The sequence below is a fragment of the Apis cerana genome, linkage group LG2 (genome assembly GCF_029169275.1).
Source record: "Apis cerana isolate GH-2021 linkage group LG2, AcerK_1.0, whole genome shotgun sequence".
Lineage (NCBI taxonomy): Eukaryota > Metazoa > Arthropoda > Insecta > Hymenoptera > Apidae > Apis > Apis cerana.
The window spans coordinates 13,796,556-13,809,002 of NC_083853.1; the positions used below are offsets into that span (position 1 = coordinate 13,796,556).

General features: G+C 43.4%; 1 protein-coding gene across 12 annotated transcripts in view; it reads right to left on the reverse strand.

Moving 5' to 3' along the window:
* Window positions 1–12,447, reverse strand: part of LOC108001544 (transient receptor potential-gamma protein) — a 75,393-nt gene that overhangs the window by 45,636 nt on the left and 17,310 nt on the right. For 8 of the 12 annotated variants that reach the window (XM_062071421.1, XM_062071425.1, XM_062071427.1 and 5 more), the window contains exon 2: window positions 10,257–10,313. The exons of the other annotated variants lie outside the window; for them this stretch is intronic. The gene's annotated coding sequence lies outside the window, so the exon portion shown is untranslated. The remainder of the gene's footprint in view (window positions 1–10,256; window positions 10,314–12,447) is intronic. 12 annotated transcript variants of the gene reach the window in all.

Genomic DNA, 12,447 nt, shown 5'->3' on the forward strand with positions numbered 1-12,447 from the left:
TTGCGTTCGACTTGCTGTTCGCACGTTACCCCACCCATTGTGACCGAGACAAGGGTATGTATCAAGGGGAATGGGATGAAACATTATAACGTAACGCACAATTGGCGAACGGTCGCGTCCTTCGCTTTGCGACGGATCCTTTTGTTTCCCGCTCCGCTGCGTTTCGTATCGGACAGCTCTTCATACATGCGCGCGGCGAGTGTGTCGATAGATGGAGCGGATGATACTCGCAGAAATGCGGTTTATTGCAGCTTTTCAAGGGGAGGGTGGCCGCTCGTCCACGCGGATCCCGTTGTTCCCTTCGAGATCGAGGCGCATCTCGATCGTTTCGATCCAAAGCTTAATCTCTCGGATTCGTTAGTTTTAACTTATGCGTTTGGATTTTGTACATTTTTTCTTCTTTTTTTTCTCCAAATATTTTTATTCTATACATTAAGAGGAGGAGGAGGAGGAATTATTTATAAAAAGAGGATCAAAAATTGATCGATAATCGATTATATCTATCTGTATTATTATAGATAATACTCTGTTCACGATGTAACACGATTATAAACGCAATCTCCGAGTAAAGTATCCACTCTGTCTTTCTTTACCTGGCGATACATCGTATAAGCTATTTTAGTACATCAGAACGTTGAATGATTTACAAGCCGTTTCGTTTATCGAGTCGAGAGAGAGAAAGAAAGAGAGAGATAGAGAGACAGAGATGGGATAAAAGCGTTCAGATTCGCCGTGGATCGGTCGATTTCTGCAGTTGACAAAGAACATTTCTCTTTCTCGTCCCGTTGACACGTGAAATACGTTCCGCCTCGGGAAAATACGAAAGAGACGAAAATGGGCGCCGGTTAGAAGGAATATTTCTAAAAAGAGAGACACAGGGAGAACGAAGGGAAACGAGATTCTCTCCCTTCAAATGGATTCTCCCAAGTAAAAATGAGGGAAAAGGGGAGAATCGAATAAGATACGAGCAATAATCGTTAAAAATCCCCTTCCATGCCGACTTTAAATCCTTATCTATTAACTTTAATCTATTAAAACTCCGCTAATTATGACACGTATAATCATCGGATGGGTAAAATTAAATCGTCATTGCGAAACTAATTAGATGTGGAGCGTGTTTTAATCACTACGATCGATACATGCAATGATTTTACGTGAAAAAAATAAATGGAAATGTACGATAACAAAATTTTTTCCATTCTCGGGAATCTTTTTTTTCTCTTCGAAAAAATTGAAATTGAATCCGATCACACGATTCCTTAACCGCGGCGCGTTTAATCTCGATTTCCCGAAAAATCAAAAAACTCGTAAACTTTTATTCGCCAAATCATATTTAATAATCGAAACGCGCGACTCAATTTTAAAAATCTACGATCTCTTTATTATCTCTTACTTTCTTCGGAAGTGCCGACTCATCGTGTTGAACGAATAAGTAAATAAATAAAAAAGAAAAAAAAATAAACAGGTCTCTGTTCGATCAATGTTCCCCCCAGGAAATAAGAGGTTCGTCGGGGGGAGGGGGGAAAAAAGAAAAAAAGGAAGGAAGGGACGAAAGTTAACGATAATGGTCGTAACGAGGAATGGACGGTGATTTTCTATCGAGTGTAGAACGGAATCGCAACAATGGGGGGGAGAAGTGGGGATCGCATGGGGGGACACGGCAACTGGATACCTCCCTGTCGGCCATAAATCAACCATTACCGACAATCGGTCCGGTTCGTTCGATAAGAGGCGTATAAGTAAAGGGGAGCGGCCATTGATATTTATCGGTTGAAAACGAATTTCTCGCCTATGAATCGCTCGATGAGTCGAGCTGGTTCCAAGTAGCGAGAATTTCCCCGAGGTATCGTTCCATCCGGATCACGGTAGGTATCTCGAGAATAGGTGTGTCGAGTGCGTTTATTACTTGCTCGGACAAATGAATTTCCTCGAATCACCGACGTGGGCGGGAATATTGAATTTCCAAGGAGCAGTGCAGTCGAATATCGAAAACCCGAGTTAAGCAGGATCAAAGGAAATTTTGTTTTGTTTCGATCGCTTTCGTTTTTTCTCACAACTCGAAATTCTCCGCCGAGATAAGATCCTTTGCGATTAAATAAAAACTCGAGGAGGGGAGAGGATTAGGAGAGAGGGAAAAAGTTATTTCTCAACATTTTTCGAGTTGCCGTCCCTTTTCTGATCGATATCGAATAATCCTCGACCAAATTGAAGAAAATAGATGGAACAAAAGGGAAGTTTATTTTTCAATTTCTTTCCCTGCATTTAATAAATAACTTTGCCGAAGTAAGAAAAATCGAAGAGTTGGAAAACCTTATTTTTCAACCCTTTTCGCTTCCTATCTCCCGCGTGATAAATTTAAACAATTCCAGATTCTCCAAGCTAAAATAAAGAATATCCTTCGTATTTCCCCTTTGCGAAGACACCTCAAGGATAACATCTTTGGTTAAGAAAAAATTATGTTCGATTTCGGATCATTAACTGATTGAAAATTTCAGGGAATTCTTTCTTCTCTCCTTTCTTTCGGTTACTCTCGTTAACGGTCGTAGAAAGAGTATTATTACTCTTGCGATAGTTAAACGATGGAAAAGGGCTTAACAAGGGGATTAGTGATTCTTTGGGACGCAACGAGCTTATTCAACATCTTCTCGTCTCGAGAAATCCTGTCAACCACATAATTGCACGCGTGTGCGTGGCGAAAACGAAGGAGATTCGAGGCCGATCAAATTTCCCACCGAAAACACGCTTCAATTCAAAAAATGAAAACTTGGAATGGAAAGGAATGGAAAAATCTTCGTTCTTCTTTCGAATTTGCTGTTGCAACAGCAATTAGACTTCGCCCAATGTGATTATTATTGGTCAGGCACGTGGATCGAAACGGCGAGAATTAATAACTGCGCACGGAGGAAATTCGAACGTGCCTTTTGCATTCGAATGGATTTCAGGTGGACGGTTAAGGCAATCTCGATTGAGGTAGCGATAGAGGCTTTGAATATTAATTCGACAAGAGGACCAGTTTTGAATATTCGCGAGGAGTGTCCGAATTTGGTGAGAAAGAAAAAAAAAAGAAAAAAAACCGGAGGAATCCGGATCGGAATCCGGAAGTGGTCGTTGGAGTTGGCATTGCGCGGATTGGCTTGGAGCAAAGGGTCGAAATTACAGGTGTTCCAAGGAGGATATTAAAATTGCCAGCGATAAATCTTAGAAAACCATTCGGTTTTCCACAATCATTAAAAGGGGTATTAAAAGAGGGGACGAAATACATTCGATTCGAGCCTTTTCTTAGCGATGAAATCATTAAACAAACGTTCCTGATATTTATTCTGAGAAATTATTGGAATTGTTACAACGTTGGAATTTTCACAAAACGCACAAACGATCCCCGCATCTTTCTTAGGAGGAAAAGAGTCGGTAAAAGAAAAAATTCGAGATTTTGAATGCGTCGGGCGTGGCGATTCATAAATTCCATATCGAGCAATCATCGCCGATTCCCTTTAAACTCGTTTCCAAAATGTTATCTTCCCGTTTCGTAGACAATGCTATCTCCGCGTCCTTCGAGAAACAATCGTCCCGATTCTCTCGGGACGAATTCCTAGATATACGCAATTTACGAGTGTGCATACCTATAGGGTGACTCTTTTAACTTTTCCAACAGCCTCGAGGCAAACTCGTAAACCCGATGTGCCAATAAAAATATATTTCAAAGAAAATTCGCAGATGACACGAGAGAACAATAATTTCGCTTCGCGTCCGTTTGAAAAATGTTTTCCCGTTTTACGAGACCATTTATAATTAAACCCGACTAACACCGGTTAGAAAACTCGACCACTTATCACGAATATATATATATATATATGCACACGTGTATAAAAGCGGAAAATAAGCAAAAATATTTCAGAGGTGAAAATGATTTTTCTCCTCTCGTAAATCATCCCTCGCCGCGATTAATCCGTGTTAAATTCTCGCTACCCGGGTTTTTATTAAAATCGAGCGGATCCGTGAAATCGTTTTTTTACGATCTTCAGAACAATCGGAGGAACGTATCCGCCATCTTCGAAACGCGCGATCTTCCTCCTGTTTACACCATTGTCGTCGCACATTCCCCCTCCCTCCACCCCGGGAATGAATTCTCTGGAAGGAAAGTGGAGGGAGAGAAAGGGGTGGACGAGGATTCCGCGCTCGGATCGCATTCGGATCACGTCGCGCTTCCACGATGGTGTATACTATAATACCATCGACAAGGGAATAAATCCGTTTCTAAATAAAAGCAATACTGCGTCCCCGCGCGCTGACCTATCCCATCCCATCCTTGCGAATTTCGTCGCTCGAATCCGTGTACCGTTCTGAATAAGTCCACCGCGCAACTTTGTCATCTTTCTCTTGCTCTTTCGTCCTTCACGGAAGGAGAGGTGGTGCGAAGCTGCGTCCAAACGTTACGAGGACGTTAAGGGGGAGTCGTTAAAGGAAACGGGCGGACGATTTCGGAGAGCGGCGTGTCTTTGGGCGCGCGATTTTCCAAGAAAGGACCGATCGTAAAACCGCGGCGCGGTTCCAATACAATTAAACGCGGTGGTCGCGGTATAATCCGCGTATAATTCGATTTTAAACCGTCGCGGCGGTGTAAAAGAAATGGATGCACTGTGGTGGGCCTGGCCTCTGGCCAATCACTCCCCTCCCCTCCGTTTTCTCCTTCCTATTGCAACGAACGACCTTTTATTTAAACGCGCGTGCGAGGAAAGGATCGAAGCGGCATCATTGATTCTATCCTTAAATGCGGATCACTCGCGGAGCTTGTAAAAAGCTTTGTTTACCGCTTCGAAACGAGACGGCTGGCCCCCTTAAATTGAAAGTAGTCGGTTCGTATCCGGTACGTCATATTCACATCCTATAATTATTCCGGCCAGGCGACGCCTACTTTATAAATTACAGCCGGAACTGTCATCCACAAACTATCGATTCGGCCGAAAGTACGAGATACAGCTAGGAGCATAGAGTTAACCATTCCATCCATTACAGTTTTGTACCGCGTTAAAAAGGAAGCAGGAGTAGTTAATTTGTAGTAGCTTTGCTCTCGCGAGTTTCTTTCTCTCGTCGCGAAGGACGACTTGGCCGATTAATTACAATTTCTCTCTCCCTCTCGCTCTCTTTCTCTCTCGCAAAATGCGAAACGAAATTACCTCTTGATTTGTAAAAAAGAATCGCGCGAAATCTCGGGTAAAATTGAAAAAGCCGGTTCGTTACGTAAACGCAACGAAATTTTGTCGTCCAAGACCTCGAGGAGGTGTCTCGCGAAGCATGCTATTTCCGTGCAGCGTAAACGCGCACTTGGAAAGTTAACATCGTGGAAATCTTTGGAACGAGCTTTAATAAATCGCTCTCACCCTCCCTCCTCCTCCTCCTCTTCCCCCGTCTTTCGACAACGACTTTCAATTTGAGCGTGTCGCGCGCGCACGCTCGTTCCAAGTTCGCGAGTTTATTCCCTTTCTATTTTCCATTTTCGTCGAAAAAAAAACGAGGATCGCGGTTGCGGTTCGAGAACGAAAAAATTGGAAATATCCGTGTCAAAGAAAGGGGTGATCTCGATCGGCGTGTTTTAACCGGATTTCGTAGGAGAGATCTCGTATCCCTTTTTCTTTTCTCTCTTTTATTTTCTTGAAAAAAAGGTTGGACGAACGTCTTCAACGGGACGTTTAAAATTTGCACGTGGAATCTAATAATCTCGCGAGATATTTCATTCCGTGGAGTTTGTACAAGTTTCCGCCCGAATTTCCTGGCGAACGATAAAACGAGAAGCGTAGGAGAAGGTGGCCGGCGAAAAATAAACAGAAACGGGGCGAAACGTGGCTGCTAGTTTTCGATTTGATTTCCCGCTGCAATGACCGGCTCACGGTTGAACAGGTAGTTGGACAAGATAGAAGGAGGCGATCCGTGAACGTACAATGGGCGCAATCAGTCGTACCCGCTTGTTTATTCGAAAATCGACTTCGATTTCTCGCGCGGCGAGCCTTTCTCTCCGACTATTACGCATCCTGCGACTCTTCGTCGCTTTTGACACTTTGACAATCGAATGCGATTCGCGATAATCGTAACTTGGAAATATATAGCGAGGCCTTTATTCTCTCGATCAACGATTCAAATGTACTTTTTTATTTTGAATCTTCAGCCCTGCCTCTCTAGGCTGTTCTTCGTCGTTTTGATAGAGAAGAATGAGAAAATCGAAACAAAAGATATTGGCTAGTTTTGCGATATATTAATTCTCTCCAACCGAGAGTTTGCAATTTATAATCATTAGAAAATTGTTCAGACGTACTTCTTTTCGATCTTGATGAATCTATTTTCTCTTCTGAGAATTTTTCGTAATGTGATAATCGAAATTGAAAATATTAGTCAGCTTCTCTCTCCAGGCTATTTTCTTCTCTGATTCTTCGTCGCTTCGATAGGAAAGAAGAGCGAGAATCGAAATTACTAATTCCCCTAAATACGTTCCATTACGTATTAACACTTCTTTAGCGCGCAATTCAGTATAATTATTGGAGGGAAAATTATACAGATGTACCATTCCATTTTGACAATGCTCGGTCGATCGATGGAACATTTACGAATGAACTCTCTCTCTCGCCTTCTCTGGGTTATTCCCCTCCTAACCTTTCGACACGAAGCAATGGAAGAATCGAGCGCGACTATCGAAATTGAAAATAATTAATCTTACGCAATAATCCTCCTCTAGCGATCATTTCGATCCACAATTTACAATCACGATTCGAACATCACGCAGCTGTATTTTTCCAATTTTCTAATCGATCGGCGACTAAACATTCGTCGATATCAATAGAAAGCAATGGAAGCGAATTAAAAATTTAATGCGATAGAATGAAAATATTAATCAATCCGCTTTACATTCCATCGTACCGATCCCAATCCGGATTTGACGATTCGTTAGATGCGAATGAATTCTCTCCGCGATATTTCCGCGGTTGGAGTAGACGGGAATGGGGAAAAGGGTCGATATACTTCTCTATTTTGACAATGGTGAATTCCACGCGTTGGCTGGAATCGTACGAGGCATCGTTGGCTCGGTCGGCACGCGGTCAAGGGGGTCGGTTCGGCGCGTATCGATCAACTGGAAAGCAGAGAATAGGGAAGAATGCTCGTTACCGGTGCTATTAGAAGACGGGATCACGGCCGAGGCTTTCAGTTCCAATTAGACTCGTATTCAACGGCGAGTCCCAATCGGTACGTCTCGCCAGACCAGAAAGGAAAAAGATGATAATGCTTACGCCATTGCCACTCAACTTCGTCTAGCAGCACGATAGAAGCGGCGGAAACACAGTTTCACCGTGCCAACTTTAAGATAAGCCACGTACCTCTGTCTCTCCAGCTTTTTATCCTCGTCCCCTTTCCCCGTTTCGCTTGACATTTTCGCCCTTAGGCTCCTTCCTACAGCGTTATCTCCTTTGTCCGCTTTCTCTACGCGAGAAAAAAAAAAGAGAGAAAGAAAGAAAGAAAGAGGGAGGAAAATCGAGAGCGTTCCAACGTCCTTTTCCACTTTTATCCGATATTTTCACCCTTAGGCCGCTTCGAGTATCGTCTTCCTTATTACTTGCCATTCCTTCGCGGAGAAAAAGAAAGAGAGAGGAGTTGAAAGGATGAGGGGGGGAAAAAAATAGAAATCCTACGCGCGTTTTCTTTTCCTTTTATGCAATATTTTCTTCTTTAGACTCGGTCGGTTTAGTATCGTCTTCCCTATTATTTGCCCTTCCTTCGCGAGAAAGAAGAGATGAAAGGATAAAAAAAAAAAAAAGTAGAAGAAATTCTTCGCGCATCCTTTTAAGCGATATTTTCATTTTTAGATTCCTTTGAGTATCGTCTCTCGTGCGTTATTCGCTTTCCCTTCGCGAGAAAGAAGAAACAATGTCGAAGAGATGAAAAATGAGAGCGTTCGAACGTCCTCTTTCACTTTTATCCGATATTTTCATCCTTAGATTCCTTCGAGGTCTGCTTTATAAGTTGCATCTTTTTCGCGAGAAAGAAGATTCGAGATAGAAAGGATAAAAAACAATTCTTACGTGTCCTCCGTTATTCTTTTTCCTTCTTTCAGCGAGAAGGGATAGACGACGAAGAAAATTAAATTTTTACCTTACGTTTTTATCCTTATCGTTTCTTGTATTACTTACTTTTTTTCTTCGCGAGAAAATAATGAATACCGAATCGACGAAATAAAACTCCAAGAAAAAAAGAAAGAAAATTAGAAATTCTTTCTTTCCTCTTCTTTTCCATATTTTCTTTCTCGGCTTTCTTCGAGCATTGCACCCTTTTCTCTTCCCCTCGTCTTTTCTTTTCGAAGAAGACTTTTCCAAGAGTGGAAGGGGTGAAAACGAGAGAGAAGAAAAAAAAACTACTATAACAGAAAGCGAGAGCAAAAAGAAAGGGGTTACTTCGTGGTAACGCCTCCCCTCCTCCTCTCTCCTTCATTTTTGCCAAACAATCGGGAAGGTGTGACTGCGGCCGAGGGTGGAGCATAGCTGTGGCCATTGTAAACGTGGCAAAGTGCTCGAGACAGAGACCGGTGCAGAGACCAGACTCGACGTTTAACGCGGGGAACGCGGCGATGCGAAAATTACGACCGAACCTTCCGACCCTTTAATTTTTCAAAGTACACAACACAGTTCGGCCGCGGAATTCCGCCACAGAGGGACGCATTCCTCCCCCTCCCCTCTCCCCCACAACAGATATTCCCCACAACGAGATCTCTCTTCAAAGGGAGAGAGTTTAGAGGGAGTCTGTTTTTCGCGTTAATAAAGAAAAACACGAGTGTGCTTCTTGCTTTTCTAAAAAAAAAAAAAGGAGTAACGGTTTTTCGCTATTAGAGATTATTCACGCGACTCCCGTGAAGGGGTATTTCCGAACGAGGTTCTGAATTTCTTTTCACATTTGTTGGAAAATTGATAGACGTTATTAAGAAAAAATTACGATTTTGGAACGGAGTTTGATATTAAATGAGAAAATTGGAAATTCGTAATTCGGTAATTCATAAGAAAAATATCAGTTGAAGGGAAAGATCTTACTAAAGATCGGTATTTTATCGGTATTTTGAATAATGTAATTCATAGAATTATATAAGATGGTTAATCAAAACTTTTTTTTTAATTTTGCTTTAGGAACAAGTTATAATAGAAAAAAGTTTTCGTCTTTAAAGAAAATGCGATTACTTCCCCTACTAATTACTTTCCCGTGACACAACTAAACGCTACAGAGACGTGAAAAATAATTCCACGTGTAAAAAACGAATAAATAGTGCAGGATAAAATCATATATTTCCCTTTTTCAACTGCCAAGACAGCCCCTGTATATCACGAATTAAATTTAAGTCGCTCCTGTCCCCCCATCCCTTTATTTTACGCTCGAAGCGTTCGCGGTAATCGCAGAATCGGCCTCCCCTCCTCCCCGGACAGAACGTTTTTGTTACAGTCTATTTATTTTCCACCACTGTCGGCCAATTGGATTAAAGGGATCGAATATTGAATCCGATGAAATGGAACGGTGGTGGTGATGGTGCAACGTCAAAAAAAGGGTAAGGCGCGTTAAAAATATACGGGGACTGGAGGGATCGACTTATGAACGTTTCACCAGAGACTTGGCCACCGCGAAACAGCTAAGTAGCCTTGCATACACAGTCGATGCTTGATCGATTCGACGAATGCGAATTTTCACTCCGCTTCCCATCGAAACCGTGCGTGTCGTCGTAATCCGATACACCGTCCAAGATACACTTTCAACCCTTACTTCTCGTTCGACCGTGTCCCGTCCAGGAGAGGGAATAATCCGCGTTGCAACTCGATACGCAATGTCACTTCGACGGACAGCTTGGAGTGGAATCTCTATTCGGCCAATCTTTGGGTGAAATTCCACGAGGATCGTTCGTCCATAAATCGTACGAATAACGAGATCGATCTGATCGAAATCGTGCGTGGTGGAGACAGAGAGATAGAGGGGGAGGAAGAGAGAGGGCGTGATTATTTTGAAGAAGGGACGATCGGAAAATGAAGAAAGTAGCGTGACCCAGATCGGTTGATCGCATCGAGGTGATTCCACGCTTCGAAACGGAGAGAAATAAATAGATGGAGGGGAGAGAGCAAGGGAGGGGCGCATTAGCGTTGGAGATGGAATATATCGGAAACTATTAAGCCATTGCAAATCGAGATACCGATCGGCTTCTCCATACCAAGCTGCCCCCAGTCGAAATTATTTCCAGACAATACCTGTGCCAGAGCTGAGCCCCATTCATCGGATCAGCCCTCACGTAGCCCTCGCCTCACCTAGAACAGAGAAACAGCGGCGTTTCTGTTAATTAGTACACGGCCCGCGCGGGAATAATTAAGGAAATGCAATCGAGACGATAGGGAAACGTGTCGCGTGCTGCAACACCATCCAATTTTTATATTCGACGCTTATCCATCAACGCTCTTTATTTTCGGCCCTTCGTCCACTTCCAAAGGGAATTAAACTGACCGACGACGCAATAACGACCGGTACACGCGATTCTCTTTATTTTTCCCCTCTCCCTCCTCTCTTTCCTTTCTCTCGAACGGGGAGAACGTAACTCCACCTTGCGAAAATTCTCTATTTTCACCCTCCCCTTTTCTCTCTCGTTTGCTTCCGCGTATTCTCGATGAATATTCGAAACGTGTCCACCAGAGCGCGCCCCCCTCACCTCCAGCCAGCGAGAAAGAAGGAAAGAAAGAAAGAAAAGAAACAAAATAAACGATCACTGCCTTTAATTACCGCTCGTCAAACCTTCATCGTCGGTGTCCGCTTACGCTTCGCGACCTCGATGAGCTTTTTTTACGTTTTTGTTTTTACATCGAAGAGAAGTCGCCTGGCGAAAGAAGCAACCGTCTCGCCCGTTGTCTCTAATTAACGCTCGTCGAACTTCATCTTCATATATCTTCATTCGATCAACTGGTTTATCAACTGAGAGGAGGAGGAAGAGGATTTGTTTCGAAACAGCCGGCGGGATATCGAGCGAACTTTACGAACCGGCTTGTATTCCCGTATCACGAACCAGAGAATTTGCAGATTCGACCCGAATTAACCCCCGCTCGACCGGATAATTTAAACCATCGACGGGTAAATCGAAATCGAATCTGTGCCTCGAGAACGCGCGAATTCCGTCTTTTTGCGAAGAAAAGGAAAACGATGGAGAATTTTTCCTTACGGAGAATAACAATTTTCAATGTTGGGATCTGTCTGATATCTGAGAGGTATCGTATAGGAGAGTATAAAAGTAATAAATTTCCCTACAAATTAAACGCGCGCGTCTCCCTGATCTCTGCGCTACGCTAAATCCACCACGTGTCGACTTACGATTATCACGGTTTTAGAATATACGATACTCTCGCGACATTCAAGAGAGGATGATCCGTCACGGAAGGCGTCGGATATCAACCTCTTTCTTCGATGACAAAAATATATTGAAAAAGTACATTTGAAAAATTATACATGAATCAGGTGTGCAAGTAAGTTCCTTTCTCCCCACGTAACTTTTGACCGAATTCGAATTACTCTATCGTTCCTTCTAAGAGTTTCCAGATATGAGAAGCATTCCAGTTTGGAAAATCGGCTGTCGAAATGGTTCGTTCTCGCCACTGGAAGAGAACGCCGAATCTTGCAGAACAGCCAAAAAGTGACACCAAAGATCTAAAGCCGGAGATTTTAATTTAGAGGACGATGCATCAGGTTCGAAAAAGTTTGAGTTAGAGGAATAAGAACTTATTCGCACTTAAACAGCTAATATTACGTTTTTGGATACGCGAGAGCAGCTAGTTGCCGAAGGGGAGTGAGCAGAAATGGAAAGATCGTGTCGAGGATTTTTGTGGGGCGTTGAAACGAGGCCCACGAGGTGAAAATAGCGGCGCAACACCGCGACAGGAAGCGGTGGAACGACCGAAAACGGTGCTCGGTAATTTCGTGGTGAACAATTTGAGGCAGGGAGAAGTTGAGGGGCGGCGGTACACGGTGTTGGATGGTCCGCAGCTGTTGTTGAACGTCGCCCACGTGAACCTCTCGTGTTTCATTCAACGCCTCTACGCCTCTACGCGCACGTTTACGAACTCCGTCAAATCGGCCATTATGTTTTCTCCACGACCGCGTATACGAAATTAGCGATCTCGATTTACTCTCGATTTCGCGCTTCCTTTCCACGCCGCTCGGCCAACCTCGGCCGGAACGAGAAGAGGAAAGAGAAATTCCAACTCGCCTCTCGGCCAGAATTCAAACAGCTCCGCGCCCCAAATCTCCAAATTACACCGTTTGAACTCCGTTAATAACGTTTCGTTTCACTCCGTCTATGCGCGTGTACGTGCATTCTCGTTTAAACGAAGGAGACAAAGGGCGGTTAAAAAGAAAAGAAGAGAAAAGAGAACGAGCTCGAAGTTGTTGTCGCTTCGGCCA